At 43.8% G+C, this 21,531-nt stretch overlaps 1 non-coding gene across 1 annotated transcript; it reads left to right on the top strand.

Moving 5' to 3' along the window:
- The first annotated feature begins 6,987 nt into the window (after positions 1-6,987).
- On the top strand, positions 6,988-7,059 carry Trnat-agu (transfer RNA threonine (anticodon AGU)). Its single transcript has one exon. It is a non-coding gene; the product is annotated as a tRNA-Thr (tRNA).
- The last annotated feature ends 14,472 nt before the right edge of the window (positions 7,060-21,531 follow it).

The raw sequence follows: 21,531 nt of genomic DNA, 5'->3' as shown, positions 1-21,531 counted from the left end.
GGAAGAACGTCTTGCCTCTTGTGCTTTGGAAGACTGACTGGACTTTTATCAAATGAGCTACAGTTATGGCACACACATTTACCTGTATGAGTTGTGAAGTGTAATTTTGCCCCATCCTGCAGCATCTTCATTATTTCATGAAGCTTATTCATCTTCACCAAATATAATTGCTATCAACAGAGTCCTCACATCCACAACTACAGCTAATATACCCGTTAAACTCCTCCTTCTCCAGCACAGGCATCTCATCTATTGAACTCAGTAAACAATTATGTCTGTCCTTCCAGTCCAGCAGATGCACACAGAGTGAGTTCTTTTCCTGTCATTTTTCCTCAGACTGTCATCTTGGATTATGTCACAGGAGGGGGGATGGGGAGGGCTGACAGTGCCCTCTGGTGGTGGTATTGTGTACTAGGTCAGTTGGACTCTGGACCTCATAGTGAACACACTAGATGGAGGTACTGTCTATGACAACTCAAATTGTCTAAATAAACAATGCATACTTATGTCCATCCTATATGACAGCCCAGCACAGACTGAGTCCTTTTCCCACCAGTTTCCAGATGGGGTAGGGGGAGGGATGGGTGACAGGGGAGGGGAGAGGGGGGAGTGGAGTGGGATTAGGCTAGTGGAGGTAGCCCGATTGACCAATTTTCCCGCCAAAATTTGAACTTCCAAGTATGATTTCACTGCCATGTTGCCACATCTATGGCCGCAGCTTGGATCCGATATCTGCAATAAATCTGGCAACAATGGAACGTGGTGTAGTACTCTCTTTTTCCTACTTCTCACATATTGTCTGTAACAGGGCAAATATGGAATAATGGAGGGATTGGTAGGGAAAGGCTACAACATCGTCAGAATGACCCAGTGGTAATCACACCAACTAACCCTTCGAACAGAAACCACAGCAAAAGTCCGCATAGAAATTGACAGTCGGCCACTACAGCCTCAGCCCAAAAATAAAGCCACTCACAGTATTGATAAGAGAAGACTTATACAGTTGCACCATTAAGTTAGTGTTTAGAATCATTTGTTTCCAATTCATTTACGTAGTCACTTAGTGTATTCTTCTTTATTTGTTTACATTTACACTTTTTGGATGATTTATAGTTATACAGGGCGATTCAAAAAGAATACCACAACTTTAAAAATGTGTATTTAATGAAAGGAACATAAGATAACCTTCTGTTATACTTCATTACAAAGAGTATTTAAAAAGGTTTTTTTTCACTCAAAAACAAGTTCAGAGATGTTCAATATGGCCCCCTCCAGACACTCGAGCAATATCAACCCAATACTCCAACTCGTTCCACACTCTCTGTAGCATATCAGGTGTAACAGTTTGGATAGCTGCTGTTATTTCTCGTTTCAAATCATCAATGGTGGCTGGGAGAGGTGGCCGAAACACCATATCCTTAACATACCCCCATAAGAAAAAATCGCAGGGGGTAAGATCAGGGCTTCTTGGAGGCCAGTGATGAAGTGCTCTGTCACGGGCTGCCTGGCGGCCGATCCATCGCCTCGGGTAGTTGACGTTCAGGTAGTTATGGACAGATAAGTGCCAATGTGGTGGCGCTCCATCCTGCTGAAATATGAATTGTTGTGCTTCTTGTTCGAGCTGAGGAAACAGCCAATTCTCTAACATCTCCAGATACTGTAGTCCAGTTACAGTAGCACCTTCGAAGAAAAAGGGACCAAAAACTTTATTGGCTGCAATGGCACAGAAAACGTTCACCTTAGGCGAGTCACGTTCATACTGAGTTGTTTCCCGTGGATTCTCAGTGCCCCATATACAGACATTGTGATGGTTGACTTTCCCGTTAGTGTGGAAAGTTGCTTCATCACTAAACACAATCTTTGAAACGAAAGATTCATCTGTTTCCATTTGAGCAAGGATAAAATCACAGAAATCGATTCTTTTAATCTTATCAGCTGCAGACAGTGCTTGAACCAATTTCATAACTAACCTTTTTCGTAGGACTCTCCATACAGTTGATTGTGGAATTTGCAGCTCTCTGATAGGTCTGCGAGTCGATTTTCCTGGGCTGCGAACAAATGCTTGCTGGATGCGTGCTACATTTTCATCACTCGTTCTCGGCCGTCCAGAACTTTTCCCTTTGCACAAACACCCATTCTCTGTAAACTGTTTATACCAACGTTTAATACACCACCTATCAGGAGGTTTAACACCATACTTCGTTCGAAATGCACGCTGAACAACTGTCGTCGATTCACTTCTGCCGTACTTAATAACACAAAAAGCTTTCTGTTGAGCGGTCGCCATCTTAGCATCAACTGACGCTGACGCCTAGTCAACAGCGCCTCAAGCGAACAAATGTACAACTAAATGAAACTTTATAGCTCCCTTAATTCGCCGACAGATAGTGCTTAGCTCTGCCTTTTGTCGTTGCAGAGTTTTAAATTCCTAAAGTTGTGGTATTCTTTTTGAATCACCCTGTAATTAGCGGATGTAGATGTAAGATCTTCTCCTGTGACATCTGTTCAATGAGTTTGGCGTTTATAGTTTTCTGTGCGGCATTTGCACTTTCATAATTTACTGCAACTTTGAGAAGCACTGCTATCCTCTCATGTTTCACGTATTTAATTTATTTTGTGGGTAGGGATGTGCCGAGTTCACGGTGGAAACCTCCTGGGCTTATGATAAAGCTGGTCGGTTTCATACTTGAGCATTGCTGTATTAGTAGCTTGTCATGCCACAGCGAAGGTATGTGTTGGAATAACTTGAAAATTGCAATTTTGGTTCGGAAATAATTGTACAAGTCTTGAAGATACGATTCTTCTCGGAGTTCATCTTGGAATCTAGTAATGGTTTGCTTTCTTACGTTGATATTATGTGCATTGCAGGTGGAGCGTATGCATGGTCTGTTCCAACATTTGGAGAAAGGAAGTGATAGTGGTACCACAGAAGTTGATTTGCAACCCAAAAGTCAATCTTGGCGTGATTTTGGTCATGCCACCGGTACCGATGGGGGTATCTTGGAAGATGTACATGGGTTGTCCAAGACAAAGGCGTTTTGATGTTCAAGTACGGAAGTACGGTTTTTTTTTTTCTCGCTTGAGTTCGTTTAGGGCTATCGCCAATGGAGCAATGTGTTCTCGTTGTTGGTTTCGGAGTATGGTTACGCTTATGGATAATCGCGTAAGGTGCGACATTATTTGCTAGTGGTACTTTTTCGTCTTTGGTTATCGCTCATGGATTATCGCTATAGCGCGATGATGTTTCCCTTGTGGTATTTCGATTATGGATCGCTAGCGCACGGGGGGGGGGGGGGGGGGGCGGCTTTTGCGAAGTTTTGTATTACATGGCGTGAGCACATGGAGTGCAAGTCACGATAGCGCGTGTATAGATGAATAAGAAATATAGAAATACATATAAAATGGGACCAGATAAAGAAAGGAAAATAACCGCAATTCCTTATGCACTACAAATCATATGAACTGGCATTTTGTACCTTTGCAGCAGTTGCTATTTGCACATCGATTTTTGAGAGTCATTGGTCGGTTTCAGAGGGCAAGGTGAATTCGTGGCGAAGTCTAATCTGTCCTGACAGTACATTAAGGAGTGTACAGATGGCAGTGAGTGGTATCCGACCCAGATTCTGCACCAGATATCTTTATCAGCGTCACCATCCAATACGTTGGTATCAGTAGCACTGTCAAAGACCAGATTAGCGTAAAGTAGAAAGTTTTATAGGTAGCTAGAGTTAATAATGGGTATAATGTAATTAAAAGTAAGTATTGCATTGTGTGAGAGTGCTTGAAGTATGAATGTGCAAACAGTGCCAGCTTAGCCCACTGGGGTGCACGAGTGGTACTGGGAAACTAACAAAATAGTGACATACTCTGCAGCACACAGCTTCACCACTATAAAATGATTAGTTTATGTCTTTTGGATAACTGATTATTTATCCATCGTATCTCAATTTTTTTCAAAAGACCCAGTTAAAGTGTCACAATTTCTTCTGCTCCACGTCACATTAGCCTCTTTATTGAAGTGTGACACTCCCATGCAGAACGTATTGGGTTATAGGGAGGTAGCGAAAGGTGAAAAACCACTCTCTCACTTTAACAACATTGTCAGTCAGATTAATGTTCATATTTTAAGTCATGATCTCAGTGTTCCCCAGTACTACATTTGGTATGTGTGGTTTATGACTTTTTTCCATAAGAAAATTGTGGGCAGAATGTTCTTATAACTGCATGCGTTATCTGTGTACCCAAAGAGCCTTAGTGGGCGCTACGTTCGGCAGGGAGAGAGATAAATTGGGGGACCATAAATGCTGAGTGCAGCGTTCTGGCGTGTGAGTGATTCTGGGAAGCAGTACTCAGTGGATTGTACCTGCGGAGGGACTTCTGGCAGAAGCCCTTTCCTACTTCCCACTTCGGGTGAGACGGAAAGGCGGCAGTTCGCAAAACATTTTATATGGGCGAGGCGATGGTCTGTCGCAAAGATTGCCAGTTGGCTGAAAGTACGTGGAGGAAGGGATTTAAGAGAGCAAATTGAGCCTTTTTGGAAATGGTGAGGTCATAAAACTCTACGCATTCTCATGTCAGAATCTGGGTCGATATGGACAGAGAAGCTGGTGCATTTGTTTAGTGGAGGCAAGACTGTAACACCCTTGACGGCAAGGAGTCGTCAGTTTCCCTTTCTGAGTGGCAAAAACATAATTTCATGGGCACAACTGTCTGGGAAGCTTAGCTACCTTCTTTTAGAAATTGGATGTGGTCGGCCTGGATTGTGGTCTGATGTAGATAGATGTTTTTTGCCAAATTGTGGCCATGATTAGAGTGAGAACGACGGATCGATAGTCTAAAGTCTTCTCTTTTCAGACGAGAGATTTGGAGTCACTGATTTGCTACTCTCAGGATATGCAAAGTGGGATCTTACTCCCCCAGCATGGGATCCTGGTGCTGTATCTGGACTGGCTAGCACGCCAACAGAACAGTCAAGACTGGAGATTCAATGAGTCAAGGATAATTCGACTGATTTGCGGAATGTGAGGGCTGTTTCGTTTTCGCTAATTCGGCTCCCGTACCGAGTCTTGGTGGAAAGTGTTTACGATTCTTTGCCTTCTTCGTCTTCTGGTCTTCCCCTGGTGGTGGTGAACTTCAGGTCTTTCCCGGTGGGTGAGAGTTGTGGTCTGTATCTTGTGGTGGATTAAGAGCCTGTGGCACTTTACAACTACACCGAGAGTGGAACTGGATATCATCTTGGACGTATCGTGCGTCACGAGGGTGAACTTATTCGTCCTGAGTCGGCTCTCTGACGTTGACAATTCCAACACGCACCGTCGAGCCTGTGAGTCTAACTGGTTTGACCAGAACAGCGAACGGGTGCAACAGACCCTGAAATCTGCCGGGACTTCACCGCACTGACAGGGAAGTTTCCCATGTTCTGACTGAGAACGCGTAGTTTACAACATTCTCGTGGACGCGCCAGTACATAACAGCTGCCTCGGAGCACCAGTCCTCGCCCAAAGAGTCGCCGGAATCAACTCCACTGTTCTCGTTCACACTCCCTCAACTATTCACTGTTATTATTTTATTGTGGCTCCACGTGACTGCACCAGCAATTTAAGGTCAATTTTATTAAATTAATTAATTAGGTTATTAATCTGAGTTTCGAAAGTTACCTAAGACCTAGGATGCAAAAGTGCCTTGAGTAAATTCTCTAATTCCTATATAAAATTAAGGGAGTAGCTCGCACTTTGAAAATTATTAAGAAGATTATTCTTTTCTTTATGTAAAAATAAAAACTTTCAGCATCACTCAGACATATATTTACGATTAAAGCAAGAGACGACCTGCAGTATGTTGCAACCCCCTTTCGAGTTGCGACAGTTATGTTCATAACATATTTTCTTAACGCTGTAAGCTGGTTTCTACGCAATTCGACTAATCCAGCATTGCAGCGCAACTGCCTTGGTGAATACTTCCTTTAAAATCGTATTGCTTTCACTATTGTAATTGAATAACAGTGCCTTCGCTTTAATTAAGAGCCTACAGGTGATTAGTCTTTGTGTTAGCTTCTAATTTGCTTGCTTGTTTGTTCCAGTGTTCTGTTATTATGGATGCACTTTGTCTAATATTTGTAAGTGTATTATTCTCTAAGTTGAATAAATTGCCTTCTGAGAAATCTTGGCATACAGCGATTGTTATTTAAACTGCACTGCCTTCTGATTTCTTCTATTGTCTTGTAACACCATTGTTGCTAAGAGGCGTTTGCCGATATTTACATTCGTAAATATGTTTTGCATCACACTTATGGCTGTACATTGTCTTTGTGCTCTGCGAATAATTCATTAATATTATGAACTGTGCCTGTGATGTGTAGTCAGCATGAGGGCCAGTTCAGTTTCCCTACCACTGAATTTCAAAAAGGCAAGCTATGTACATTGCTGAGGGTTTCTGTCTTTTTATATTACAAATACTCCTGTTTGTGGGTTCGAGCCTGATTTGCAGTAAAGTAGGATTATTTGGACTGGATTGGGTAGGAAAAGTTAAGAATATTACTATTAGTCAAGCCAGCTGGGTGTTGAGTCTTAAACTTTGTATATTTACATCTTTTGTCGTTTTCCATATATTTTATAGCGTTCTTTAATGGTCTCAAATATATACGGTTATACTCGTATATGCTGACTGAAGCGAATGAAAATTTGTACCAAGTTTAGGTTACAAATTTTCATTCGTCGCTTCCGTCTCCATAGATACATCATAGAAGTTTGAGACTTTAAAATGTATTTGTAACCATACAATTTCACGTGATTAAACAGCTATGAATAGGTTTCAGTCAGGATGCTCCATTTCGTTCGATGGTGAGGCATTATTCCAATACCGCTGAAGAGTCTCTGCAATGCTGTTCGAGTTTATGGGGAATACCAAGTGGGCTGTAAGGTGAATGGGTATTTGGACTGAGGGGGCAGGCGCGCTATGGTAGTCCATGCAGTTGTGCAAAGTCACTGTGCCAGGGTGGCGTAGTGGTTAGCGCATCTGCCTAGTGAGCAGGTGACCTGGGTTCGAATCCTGACCGCGGCACAAATTTTCATTCACCACTTCAGTCTCCATACATACCTCAAAATGTTGCCGCTTAAGGGCGTTGTTGCAACGTATATGCAACGTAGAACGATTCCCATGCGGGTATATAAGCACCGACACATAAGCAAGGGATTAGTGTGGGATTGGAGCCTTTCCGACATGGCGCCGCAAAAGCGGGAACGTGAACTATGGCGACGATCTTACGAAACGCTTCAAAACAGGACCAGCGTGTGGCTGAGCGGTTCTAGGCGCTACAGCTTGGAACCGCGCGACCGCTCCGGTCGCAGGTTCGAATCCTGCCTCGGGCATGGATGTGTGTGATGCCCTTAGGTTTAAGTAGTTCTAAGTTCTAGGGGACTTATGACCTCAGCAGGTGAGTCCCATAGTGCTCAGAGCCATTTGAACCATTTGAAGGACCAGCGTGCTGTTGTTCTTTCCTTAGCTGCCGAAGGACAAATACCGGTAGACATTCATCGGAGAGCGATGGTTGTGTATCGGGAAGCAAGTACCATACTGGTCGCCATTCGACACAAGACAGCGGTCGATCTGAGAGACAGCCTCACCCACTACGGAACCTGGTGTCTTCGTCACAGGGGAACGGTAGTGCTCAACGCTGCAGAAATTACGGCGTGCAATTAAGGCGGAACGTCCGGGAAAACTGCGGCAAGGAATGCTGCTACTTCATGATAACGGACGTCCCCATATCGCAAATGTCGTAACGCAGAATCTACGCAGTTCATATGGGAGACACTCGAGCTCCTGCCCTATGATCCATCTGTCTCCGCCATTCGATTATCATACCTTCGGTCCATCCCTCAAAAAAGGCCTTGAAGGATGGACGATTTTTGTCGGACGAGGGTGTGCAGCAAGCAGTTACGGACTTCTTCAATAGGACACGATCTTTTACCAAACTTTTATCTTCAACTTGATGTGTTGTTGGGCTGATGTACTCCTTGCTCACAGCCATTTTGCCTCATTAGCATACCGATTTTGGACTGTATGGCCTTCAAACGAAAACTTTTTGATCGCCCCTTATAGTTTCCTACCTTCAGTTAAATTGCCCACTTCCTAATTAAAAAACCGTATTGTTCATTTGTTTGCATCTGGTTAAAAAATGTTCAAATGTATGTGAAATCTTATGGGACTTAACTGCTAAGGTGATCAGTCCCTAAGCTTACAAACTATTTAAACTAAATTATCCTAAGAACAAACACACACACCCATGCCCGAGGGAGGACACGAACCTCCGCCGGGACCAGCCGCTGAGTCCATGACTGCAGCGCCCCAGACCGCTCGGCTAATCCCGCGCAGTTTGCATCTGGTGAATCTCAATAGTTGAAGATAAAAGTTTGGTAAAAGACCGTGTTCTATGTAATACACATGTATCATGCATCATATGCCTTTGGTTTGCAAAGTAGTACCGTCCATCACATGCGTTTCGTTTGCAGAGAGGACAAACCAGTCGTTGACGGGAAGTCAAAGGCGTTAAGCGGCTGTCACTGCTAACATAACTATAGCGAATAACAGACGCTTCTACACCTCTGCTTCTCACCTGCATTCCTGAGAAAGTGCCTCACGAAAGGAATAAGTGAGAAAGATGTTGAAAATGGAGTCAGGCTTGCCTACAGAAACATGAGTTACATAGCTGACTGCCTGTTGTTTGCAGATAATCTCGCGATTTCTTCTCATTCGCGAGACGCAGCTGCAGCGCAAATCAGTAAGCTGCAGACACATGCAACAAGCTAGGACTTCCGATCTCCTTCGAGAAAACTGAATTTATTACTGAGCCGTGGCTGGCTCATGTTATTGTATTAAACCTTGATTGCTATTCTGTGTTTAGCCTCCCGCGGTTATTGCGATTATTCTTTTATCCTCTCTCTCCGCGAGTGGCAGCAGCGGTGTGTATCGATATTCGCACCTTGTACTATCTTTTCCCTGGCGCTTATGGTTTTCGGTTGTGCTGTGTGCGAGCAGCTGGTCAGTAGGCGTGGAACAGCAAGGAAGTCTCCGCGGCGCGTAGTTTGGCCAGGAGCCGCTGGCGGTGTCTACGCACGGTCGGAGTGTGTGGTGCTGTTCCCATTGCTACGAGGTCCGTGGCTCACCAATCCTGGACAAGAAGGTTGAGTTTTGACTTAATATACCAGCAAGTCACGACTGTTCACATTGTGTCGTTTGGATTTCGTTGTCGGCTGTTGGGACATTCCTTTGAACAACAACGTGTGTTTTCAAGTTGGAAAATTTTGGCCACCCTCCGATGGAGTTTAACTGTACTTGGTTATTTTGAACTGAAGTGCACCAGCGGAATCTGCTGCCTTGTGGCCGTTAACGTTCCGGTTACCTGCCCTGGCCGTTGACCTAAATTCAGGCATTGTATTTTCCTCATCGTGTTGTCTCCGTCCAGGACGGTTTGTAGATTGACAGCTCAATGTATAACTGTTTGCTGCGCCAATGCTTTCTACGTTGTTCCATTGAACTCCCTGTTGTGTGCTAGTGAAGTGGAGCAGAAGTTATCTTGTCGGTGGGTCCATTGACTGTCTGTAGCTTGGGTCGTCGTAGGACCGAGAATGGTTGGGCCGACTGCCTGCCTCACCTAAGCGAGCGTTAAGGCCGGTTCCCACTAGGGCTGCCGCGCGTCAAAACGGCGCGTCAGCGGCGTGGTTGCCATGGAAATGGCGTCAGCGGCAAGGCGCGGCGGGCTCTGCGTCGCGGTTTGACCATGTCGAACCGCTTCCGCTGCCGCGTGCCGCGCTCCAGGTGCGTGCCGCGAATCACAGAACGCGCTGAGCGTGACGTCAGGTACGGACTCACGGGCCACACGAACTTTCGCCGAACCGCTGGCGCGGACGCGGCGGCAGCTATGAAAAACATATCATCCGATTCCAAGGAAACTATTCGGTAGAAAAATTTGATTCTTGGGCATGTTATAGCCTGATATCTTCTCTCGATAAAGGACCGAATTTCTTTTCGTTATTCGTCGTAGTTACTTGCTGTATCGCATTTACGTAAACCTTTACACGAAATTTTAATGAGTGTGCAGAGGTGAAAACGCATTGCGTGGACTTTGCGTACAGTTCATTTTAGGTAATACATTATTGTGTATGAAATTTAGTCAACATATCGAAATTGTTTTTAAAGCTGAGAGCAGATCGATAGCTATCACCGTTCTCGAGATATTGACTGATATGTCGGCGGACGGGCTGTGCCGTCACCGCTCGCGGGTTGCTCGCGACGCGACCGGTACTTCGTCCTGCTCGTCGTAAACCATGTGGTTGTATCAACCGCAAATTTCGTAAACGGTTCAAGAAATCGTATTGGTTTTTTTTTTTTTTTTTTTTTTTTTTTTTTGCAAACGGTAACTTGTGAAAAGTCATGTATTTCGTCGCATGATAAATATCCTAAATCTGTTTATCTACCAAGATATGAAAGTAACTACAGTTTTTCAGAAGGGATAGATGAATTTTTTTAAATGGCATTAATAGCATGTCGAATGAGAAGTTAAACCGAAACTAATTTGCTGGTATGTCATAAGATGTAATTTACTAAATATGTAGAGCTATTGATTATTTCCTTTCTTTTTTCTTTATCCAGTGTACTTTACAGATTCAAGACGCGTTTCGCCTTTTACTTTAAGGCATCTTCGGTGGAATCTAGAATGACTCAGTTTTGTTTTGATCTGTGATACTTGGAGATTATAAAACAGTTCACATCTTTTTTTTACGTGAATGACTGATTACTTACAGTGAATTGAGTTTTTGGCGGACATATACGTTTCCCCTCACCTGCTCACATGCTGGAGGTTGAACTAAAACTTATATTATGGAACATAAGCACATTTTCATGTTTGCTCTTTTCTCTTCTGTCACTAGCAGTAGACGTTTTACCGAAAACTCTGATTTAAAGTCGTAACTACAGTGTGTTCACCCCATGTCCCTGCTCACATGCTGGAGGTTGAACTAAAACTTATATTATGGAACATAAGCACATTTTCATGTTTGCTCTTTTCTCTTCTGTCACTAGCAGTAGACGTTTTACCGAAAACTCTGATTTAAAGTCGTAACTACAGTGTGTTCACCCCATGTCCCTTCCTGTCTGGTTTGTTTATGTACATGTTGCCAACCTGCAGAATTATATGCTGAAAACTAATGTTTGTTTATTTTTGTTCTCCTTATATCTGTATGTGTGTGTGGCTAGCCAGTGATAGTTATAGAAAGTTGAAAGTGAATCCAGTAGTTGTCAGACAGTGGTTGAAAGATTTGGTGTTCAGCTGATTTCAGTTTTGGTTTAAATGTTTTAAGGAGTGCATGGAAGAGTAAATTCACTGCTTACATTAATAGATAAAATAGTAGAATAGTATTTCAACAGATGATTATTATCAGAATACTATCACCCAACCCCTTTGTCCTCACTCTTTGACGCCCCACAATACGCCCTGTCAACTAACCCCTATTGTCGTCAAAGTTGTACTGTAATTTCCTCTTCCTCCTCTATTTAATTCCGTACCTCTTCTTTAGTCACACGATCCTCGTATCTAATGTTCAGCATTCTTATGAATCACCACGTTTTGAAAGCGTCCATTGTCTTCTTGACAGAAGTGTTCATCGTCCACGTTTCACTTACATACAAGGCTGCACTCCACACAAATACCTTTGTAAAATAGTATCCAACCATTAGCATTTATATTCGGTGTGAACAAATTTTCTTTTTCAGAACGCTTTTCTTGCTATTGACAGTCTTCAGTCAGGTTTGCGTCTGCACCAGAAAATGCCTTACAATTTACAATCTGGTTTCGAAAACTGTTCCAAATATATATTATTCTTTCGTGATTCTTAAGCAAGGTGCTGGCGATGATTACATTATGCTCTGTGGGAAATTCTATCAGGTGGCTTCCACTTTCATCCCCTCCACCTAGCCTTTGTGTTCTTACTGTTTTCGTGTACCTGCTACCGTACCACATTTAAAATTTTGTCTCGCTTAACTATCTGAATAATCTCTCTTGTTGTACATTGTTTCACTGTGCTAGGAGATAGTGAACAATCGTGAACGGTAGTCATGAAATCTGTTTATGGTGAAATGAGAAAACATGAATAATGAAGTATGTGAAAGAGCACATTGTACAGAAAATGAAAAATTGGTATGTCTTCACCCAACTTCGTCTTTCCTTCACGTAGGTGTAAGATATAGTTAATCAAACGCACCGCGCGTTTCAGTGGGTCCTGCCCCGTACCTCAGTGGCTGTCCGTCATTGGCTACCGCTAACGTCTGCCGCTTCCAGATGGGAACGCCAATTCCGCGAGCCGCCGCGTCAACGCGGAAAACGCTTGCCGCTGCCGTTTCCGCACGCCGCGCTGCCGCGCTCTAGTGGGAACCGGCCTTTAGTGTTTGAATTCCAGGTCGACCCTCGGAAATTTCTGAGGGCTGTTGGGTGTACAGTCTTTTCTTATTTGTTCTTCATGTTTGTATTTGTACAACTTCTAGCCGATTTTTGAATTAAGGTTGTTTTGCCCTTAAGGCATAAGATTGTTTGGGCCTTCAGCCTAATTTAACGAAGTGTTTTAAGTAACGCCTTTGGCCCTTTTAAAAATTTAATTTTGTTGAGTCTTTAAGTGATGGGCCTTCAGCCGATTTTGAAATAAAGCTGTTTTGCTCTTAAGGTGTCAGACTGTTTGGGACTTCATCCTAAATAAAAAACTAAGGTAAGGCCTTTGGCCTTTTAAAAATTTATTTTGATGGGCCTCCAACCGAATTTTTTAAATTTAAGTTGTTTGCTCTTAAGGTGTGAGATTGTTTGGGCCTTTAGCCTAATTGAAAGAAATGATTTAAGATAAGGCCTTCTGCCTTTTAAATTTCTGGTTTTGGTTTGAGTTTTAAATTATTGGCTTCCAGCCGATTTTAAATGAAAGTGGTCTTGCCCTTAGGGCATGGGATTGTATAGCGTATTCAGCCGCTGATTAAGTTCCAAAAATTAATACTGTGTTTTTTTTTGTTTTCTTGTCTCTTGTACTGTTTGGTCAAATAAATAAAGTTGTATGCTCGACTATAACTGACAGCCGCTGATTTTGGCCCCTTTCCACAATTTAAACTCCTGTCCTGTCCTGCGGGCTTAGCAGGGCGTATCAGTGGTAGTTGAGCATGGTTGCACTTGTGCTTGCCATTCTAGTTGCGGTCAGTTTCACTCTTGTTCTGTTTTTGTATTCTGAGGCACCATTTTGTTTTGGCTGTTACTTGTTTTAGGTGCTTATCGTAATGGCGGTCAGACAGTGTCAATAAGACGCCAACCGATTGAGGGCAGTGTTCCAGAATTGGTAGCCCGCTTGCGCGCTGCCATTCTTCAGCCGGTTGACGTCACGTAGGCGGTGGTGGGTGAGACAGGAGCGGCAACTGAATTTTTGTTTGAGGCTATTATAGGCCTTGAGGACACTACCTGTCTTTTGGAGGGAACCCAACCTAGTGGCAGTCAGCTGCATAGGCTGCGGACACAGTTGATGCATTTAACTAATCTGATAGCGGATTTAAGCAAGTTAGATTTGGAAGATCATCACAAAAAACTAACTGTTCAGTTGGGAACTTTGGAGATCGCATTACAATTTAAGCTTATGAGTTTGGAATTGGATGGGATGAAGGCTGAAGATAGGGACTTGCGCTGTCGGGGAGAGGGTGAGAGACAGCCCAGGGGTGGTATTGTCACATCCTCTGTCAAGTTGTGTGCTGTGTTGGCCAAGATGCCTAATCGTCTGGCCTACTTCTTCTGAGATATTACTGAGTTGGTGGTGGAGCTACTTGATCAGGTGGAAAAATTATCGTGGTTATTGGTTCGCCTAGAACAACACACGGCCGACTTTCACGTTCCGCACCAAGTAATTTGCTCGTTATACACGTCAGCTAGAGGCGAGTTGCAGAACCTCCTCTCGCGAGCCATGGCGGAGAGGTTTTCTTTGCAGCAATTAAGGGAGCTCGCAATAGGCAAAGATTGCCCACCGAGGTTCGTAAACAGCTTGAGTGTCGCTACATTTGGGAAGTGCTACATTTGTCTTCCGTAAGCAGCCTTCAACCTGCGAAGAGCTCCGTGATGTGGTCGTAGCAGCATCTGCATTACCAATTGAGAACCACGTACGTCACGAGGTTAAGGGGCGGGACGTCGGCACTGATTCTGGAGTATCTACATCCGCTGAAGTTATCGAAAGGGAACGTCGGCGTCGTTTCAGGTGCGTCAGTATGGCTCATTTGGTAAGCTCTTGTGTTCAGTCTCGTGCAGCCAGAGCCAATAGAAGACGCCGTGTTGGGCCGCGAAGTCGGGTTCGAGCTTTGAGACTTTGGTATACTCGGATGGTCGCTCCCTCATCAGCCCCCCCCCCCCCCCTCCCATCCTGCCTTACGTTTGTTATCGGGTAGGTGGCGAGCCGGTTTGTGCTCTTTGGGATGCTGGTAGTTCCTTTCCATTATTGAGCTTCGAGTGGTTTTTGCAATTTCGCATCTTGCGAAACTTCGGTCGGTCCTTCGCAGGTAGAGAGATGTCGGGTGGGCAATGGCCAGGTGTTGCCTGTGCATGGTTGGGTCCAGGGGAGTTTATCGGTCGGCGATTTTTTCTGGACTATGTCCTTAGCCTTCGTTCAGAAACTGCCCTTTAATCTATTTTTGGGGTGTGATTTCATCACTAAAACCGGGTTGGTCTGGATTATTCCGGACAAACCTTTTTCCTTAAGTTCGCTCCTGAAGAAAAGTTTGGCCTTTTCGAATGCGCTAAACCTATTGAGCATCAAGCTTTCGGAGCGATGGCCGTTGAGGCCATGGCTAACGAGTCTGATCTGGCCCATCTCTTGTCCCATCAGGCTTCTCAGTTAAGCGATTTTTTGCACAGTTTTCAGGGATCTAACGTCGTTAGTACTGCAACTGTTCTACATCAAGCCACAGTATGGTGCGCGGCGGAACGCACCCTGTACCACTTCTAGTCATTTACCTTCCTGTTCCATTTGAAAAAAGACTGAGGGGATAACGACTGTCTATGTGCTTCTGTATGAGCCTTCATTTCTCGTATCTTATCTTCGTGGTCCTGACGTAAAATGTATGTTGGTGGCAATAGAATTTTTCTGCCGTCAGGTTCAAATGCCGGTTCTCTAAATTTCCTTAATAGGCTTTCTCGAAAATAACGTAGCGTTCTCACTAGGGAATTCCATTTGAGTTCCCGAAGCATCTCCGTAATACTTGCGAGTTCTTCGAGCCTAACGTAATAAATCTAGTAGCCAACCTCTGCATTGCTTGGATGCCTTGCTTTAATTCGACCTGGTGCGGATCCCAAACAAAGGAGCAGTAGCGACCTATATGTGGTCTCCTTCACAGATGAAACACATGTGAACTAATGGGTTGAAAAGAGTCCAAGCTTTTCATGTTTTTTAATTAAAGGAGATAATTACTTTTAAAATCAGTCATTAGTTTATTGCAATATATGAAGTGTGATGGGAGTGAACTATTGTGTCATGAAGCATCGGTAAAGGGCTATGATTCTTCTCTTTGCAGACTTGTTTGAACTGTTTAGTTAGGTTGGGTTGGGTTGTTTGGGGAAGGAGACCAGACAGCGAGGTCATCGGTCTCATCGGATTAGGGAAGGACGGGGAAGGAAGTCGGCCGTGCCCTTTGAAAGGAACCATCCCGGCATTTGCCTGGAGCGATTTAGGGAAATCACGGAAAACCTAAATCAGGATGGCCGGACGAGGGTACACTTGGTACACTTTGTGCACGAAAGGAATTCTTGTGATGCGTTCCTAGCTGGGAAGCCCGGAGACCAGGTGGACACAGGTAGTGCGCACACGGGCGAGCGGCGGTCGCGCGCCTATGTCGGCACGCTTCACAGAGGGCAGGCCCCCAGAGGATTAGCGACTGGCGAAGACGTTGCATACATCAACACGCTGCCAAGGGAAGCCGTGGACATTCGCACGTGTGCCCGAGGCAGCGGAAATTATAAACTTAGAGCTAAAAACAGTTGTGTCACGATTCTAGGTAACGCGGACAGAGAGGAGAGTTGAATAGCAACAGCACGACCTGGGTGTTCAAGAATCGCAAGTGGCCCGAGGAATTTTGGCCATTTCCCGCAAGCAGAACACCTGAGAACGTAGCGGCAATATTCAAAGGGAGAAATCTTGGTTTACTTGTATGCTCTATCTCACACAGAGTATCGCTCTCTTTTCCTCGTGGAATGCGATGGCAAAGAGGGAGGAAATGTTGAAACCGACTTCTTCATTGGCAAGAATCTAATGCTCGCTTTGAAAAATAGTACGAGCTACGTGATTTGCGGAAGGGCGGAGACAAGACGATGGAGGGGAGCAGCTCTCTCTCTCTCTCTCTCTCTCTCTCTCTCTCTCTCTCTCTCTCTCTCTTTCTCTCCCCCCCCCCCCCCCCCCCCCAGGTGTGAGGAGCGCACTAGTATTGGGAATTCCGAATATTGCTTCTGAGGAGGCAGGAGTTCACTCTTGACTGCTTCCGATAAGTCGCAAGGATTCTCTTATCGCTTGTCATGAGACAATGCACTTTGCATTCGTCGCAAACAGCGTAGAGAGCTAAATTTGGTAGATCCAAGAAGGCTAGCTTCACTCACTGTGCGCGTTATCAAGAGCTTAACGAAGGATCACATTTTGATTTACTACATGTCCGATGACGGAAATACTGCTAGAGCATTTTTGAGCTTTGTTTAATGCAGTTTCACGATTTGCACTTGCAGATGGACGCATACCATCGTCCAGTAATGATATCTTCCAGTAGTAGGTTTCGGTCACTATTTTCAGCGTAGGGCTTGTTAGACGCTATCAACTACGTCGCCGGCAGCCTTGATGCAGCCGCACGCAATCAGCCGACTCCACCGCCACGCCGACCGCGCTATGGAGATGGTAATACAGAAAACGCCCGCTTTCCTAGCTGTGCATTCTTCTTTCACTTTCTTCAATTTCTTTGCAATGTGTTAGATGCTCATAAAGACGCAAGGCACAGTATGCATCGTTTGCTCGTTAAAAGAGTCTCATGTTCAGCTGTTTTTTTTTCTTTAATCCTTCCTCATTTATTACACCAGTTCAACCCGTATCATGTAATTTATTTATATATTAAATTAGAATGAAATCATACAAAGCTCATGTTAAAAGGCAAATACCAGGGCAGGCACCTTATATAATTCACTTGTTGTGAGCTCTTGGTGCCAATTCCGTTCTATTTGTTTTCTTTTTTATACTTTCTACAGTATATGTCGACTCAAATCTTTTTATTTTTTATTTGGATCATTTGAATAAGTTGTGAGTGAATGTTTAATGAATTTGATAACATTTCAATAATTATTGCATATGCAGTTTAATACAGTTTCACTGAGTAAACCTCTGATATGTTGAAGAGCACTCCTTGCATTTTATTTATAGAATCTAAATAAAATTCACACCTCTTTCTCCCTCCCACACGAGGTATCTTGCAGGGTAAGTTGTGGCACCCTGAAAATATTCTAAGTTCAGAGTTGGCGGCCACCGCTAGGGCCGCTCGGCAAGGCGTGGCTCATTAGCAAGCACGTGATGCCGCACAGTAGCTGGACCACGTGGTCCATCGAGCACGTGGCTGGGAATTCCTTGGTGCTGCTGTGCGCCGAGAGGGCCAAAGATGGCGGACTTTGTGAAACCTTAATGGCAGACATTTCACAGTTTGTATAGAAATCAATAGCAGCCAGATGAATCATGATACCTCTAAAAGAAACATGTACATTACTATTCTTTGCACGACGATTCTGATGGTGTAATCAGATTTTCAATGCCTTTATTAGTTTAAAGTGTAGTATGTGACGGTAAATTATTCAAGTAACACCCAGAAACGAATTTCCAAAACATAAACGCTTCATCCTGTTTTGTCGATCGTCATGTCTTTAGAAAGCTATTAGTGTAAACCTAAATTGGAATGAATTACAGGTATGTAACTTGAACAGTACATGAGCTATTGGAGATCAAAGTGGCTGATTATTATCGATCGCGTCAGGCCATAAGTGCTCCACAGTTACATGAAGAAACGGTAGTATCATGCTTTATATTTATTCTTCTATGTCTTTGTTTGTATCTGATATATACTATTGATGAAGAAATTGGTTAAATATTTACTGTGTTTCAGAAAGGACAGATACATTATGCTGCTGGACTACTTTTGCTTGCTGTCCCTTTGATATATGTTTATTTAATTTGTTTATGCATTTAATAATGTGTGTTATAGCTTGTCTATGGTCCAGCTGTAGGAATATTTATTTAATTTCAAGTTATTTAAATGTAAATCCAGTACTTGGTATGTGTTTCAATATGTTTGTGAATGCATGTTAGCTTGGAGACATGGAGGGAGCGCTCTAGCCAATCACAGCGCTCGTGAGTGGGGAGACTCGATGGAAGCGAGTTCGGGAGAGAGGACAGGGGTACGGCAAAGGACATGGGGAGTGCTGGACGTGACGGCGCGACGGACGCACAGTCGCGGCAGAGACTTGGACAGTGTGGAGCGGTTTACGCGTGGGCGATGCGGATAGAAATACTTTGGAGTGCCGACTTGTGCAGTTGTGACATTTCCGTAGCTTCTACAGTGAAGACGTAGTGTGTGTTTAGAAGTTAATATCTCACGAGCTGTGTTGTTGTTCATAACTAATTACGTGCTGTAGGAATCTGTTGTTTCCCTGTTATTCAACTTACATTTTATTTAATTGCTGGACCATCGACACCAATAAGTGTTTTGCAGATGTATACCGCATCCTCAAAAGTACTTCTACATTCATACTCAACATTTAAAGCCATTGAGATAGTACTTGCAGATTTTATTTTATTGCAATCTTTCATTTACAAATTTATATGTTACATTCATAATTCACAACTGCCGAGTGATAGAAACCTACGATCATTCGATTCATGTGTGTATTCTTATCGTATACTGTTGACTCAGTAGTATGTGGCCTGTAATGCGGCAACTACGTATCCCAGCCCCTAGACAATGAAACCAGCCAAAACGTTTAATATTTCAATGTTGAGTCGGAGGGTATGTAGTTGAGGGCCATTTCATTTCATTCATTATTGGCTGAAAGCCCGCACACAGTTTCCCAGCCGGCCGAAGTGGCCGTGCGGTTAAAGGCGCTGCAGTCTGGAACCGCAAGACCGCTACGGTCGCAGGTTCGAATCCTGCCTCGGGCATGGATGTTTGTGATGTCCTTAGGTTAGTTAGGTTTAACTAGTTCTAAGTTCTAGGGGACTAATGACCGCAGCAGTTGAGTCCCATAGTGCTCAGACCCATTTGAACCATTTTTTTTGAACAGTTTCCCAAAATTCTCCCAATTAAAAAATCCACGATTCACCTTCCTTACCACAGTCCACACATGCTCGATCCATTTCATATCGCTTTGCAACAGTTCGCCTGGATACTTAAAAAGATATAACTGAAGCAGGACACTACTAAAACCGTATCCAAAATGACGGGTTTGTTTTTCCTACGCATGTTTATTAACTACAGTCAGAACTAGCTGCCATTCATCATGCCAACTACAAATTTTGTGCCTCGCACCTTGTCACGGTCCGCGTGGCTCTCCCCCGTCAGAGGTTCGAGTCCTCCCTCGGGCATGTGTGTGTGTGTTGTCCTTAGCATAAGTTACTTTAAGTTAGATTAAGTAGTGCGTAAGCTTAGTGACCGACGACCTCAGTAGTTTGGTCCCGTAAGACCTTACCACAAATTTCCAATTTCCATAAATTTTGTCTAAGTCATCTTGTATCCTCCTACAGTCACTCAACTTCGACACCTAAATTATCACCAGCAAAAATATCAGATAGATGCCCAACCTTCCGCCACTTCATTTGTATGTCTAGAAAATAATAACGGTCCTATTACAATTCCCTGTGGCACTCCTGACTATACCATTGCCTGCGATAAACACTCTCCGCCGAGAACGACTTACTGGATTATATTATGTAGTAAGTCTTCGAGTTATTTGGATATATGGGAACCTATTCCATATGCTCGTAGTTTGGTTAACAATCTGCGTTGGGACGCCGTGTCAAATGCTTTGATGAAATCTGGAAATTGGAATTTGCCTGCTGCCCTTCATCCAATGTTCGCAATATATCATGTGAGAAGAGGGCAGGCTGTTCTTCCATCAATGGGGTTAACTGTGATGCGTCAGTAATGATTCCATAAGGTGAGGTTCAACAGCCGTGAAATATTTTATAAAGTGCATTTTAATCATCCGCTGTTTATTTATCCCATTAGTCATCTGCCGTATACGGTTATTAACCATCATCCATGATATAGGGTACAACAGATAGTTAAAAGCATCCCAGTCCCATTGAAGCTGAACAACATCGAAATTATCCAATGAAATTGTACAGACATCAGACATAAATTGTCTTGGAATACTGACAGTCATATCTCATGTGAAATAGACAGACATCACAGGAAAAAAAGACGTGTTTTTTTTTTTTTTTTTTTTTTTTTTCAAGCAAATCAAAAAGAATGGTGTACAGCGGCAGAACAGCCGCTCATAAGCCGGCCATTTCTGCAGTCACTGCTAGGCGACGGTCGTGATAATGTAGAGAGCGGCGCCACTGCATACTGTATGACTGGAAACGATTGATTTAGGTACAAGAAGCCCTTGTTAGAACAGCTGAGAATTCAGCAGTGGGAAGATGACATAATCTGGTGTGAGGTACCGATGACACATGGTTTGTCCGGTACGGGCACCGTGAGAAAAGCCGTGTAATTGTGGTCCTTCTCCGCGATAGTTCGCTGCCTTCGGAGGTTGCGCTCCAAAATGATAATATTCTGTTATTAATGTTAGAAAACTAAGCAGCGTATTTACTTGCATTTCATACTAAAGCATCCCTCAATAGCGTTCTATCATTCCTTTATTTCACAAGTATTAATAACCAGCAGAATAATAAAGAACTGCTAAACGAAAAGGCAGACAAAACATTTCGGTGATCTTCGGACAGCGATTAACTTTGATGGCGGGCGAAGTGGTTCGGCTGTAAGATCAGAACTGGTTTGGCAGTTTCTTCTAGACTGTCCCCTAGACTTATAACTACTTACACCTAACTAACCTAAGGACATCACACACATCCATGCCCGAGGCAGGATTCGAACCTGCGACCGTAGCAGTCACGCCGTTCCAGATTGTAGCGCCTTTAACCGCTTGGCCACACCGGCCGGCCCCGTTTAAACAAACTAATTAGAATGTTCTTTATTTATGAAATATCCTTTCCTCCCTAAGAGACTATTACAGCCTCAAGATAACGTACTCACGACCTACATGCTGTTTTCTGTGCAGGGGACACCAGCTATAGAAGACTGCACGTTGCTGAACATCAATTAGAACTTATGCATTCCACTCAGGACGGGGGGAGCAAATAGGCACCTCGTGTGTACTGTAATCTTAGTACAAATGAGACCAGTGACACGTCATGTGGTAACACAGAGGAGGTATCAAGGAGAGAAATTTTCGAG

The sequence above is a fragment of the Schistocerca serialis genome, chromosome 2 (genome assembly GCF_023864345.2).
Source record: "Schistocerca serialis cubense isolate TAMUIC-IGC-003099 chromosome 2, iqSchSeri2.2, whole genome shotgun sequence".
Taxonomy (NCBI): Eukaryota; Metazoa; Arthropoda; class Insecta; order Orthoptera; family Acrididae; genus Schistocerca; species Schistocerca serialis.
The sequence above is the reverse complement of the archived record's forward strand: the minus strand, read 5'-3'. Positions and strand labels throughout refer to the sequence as shown.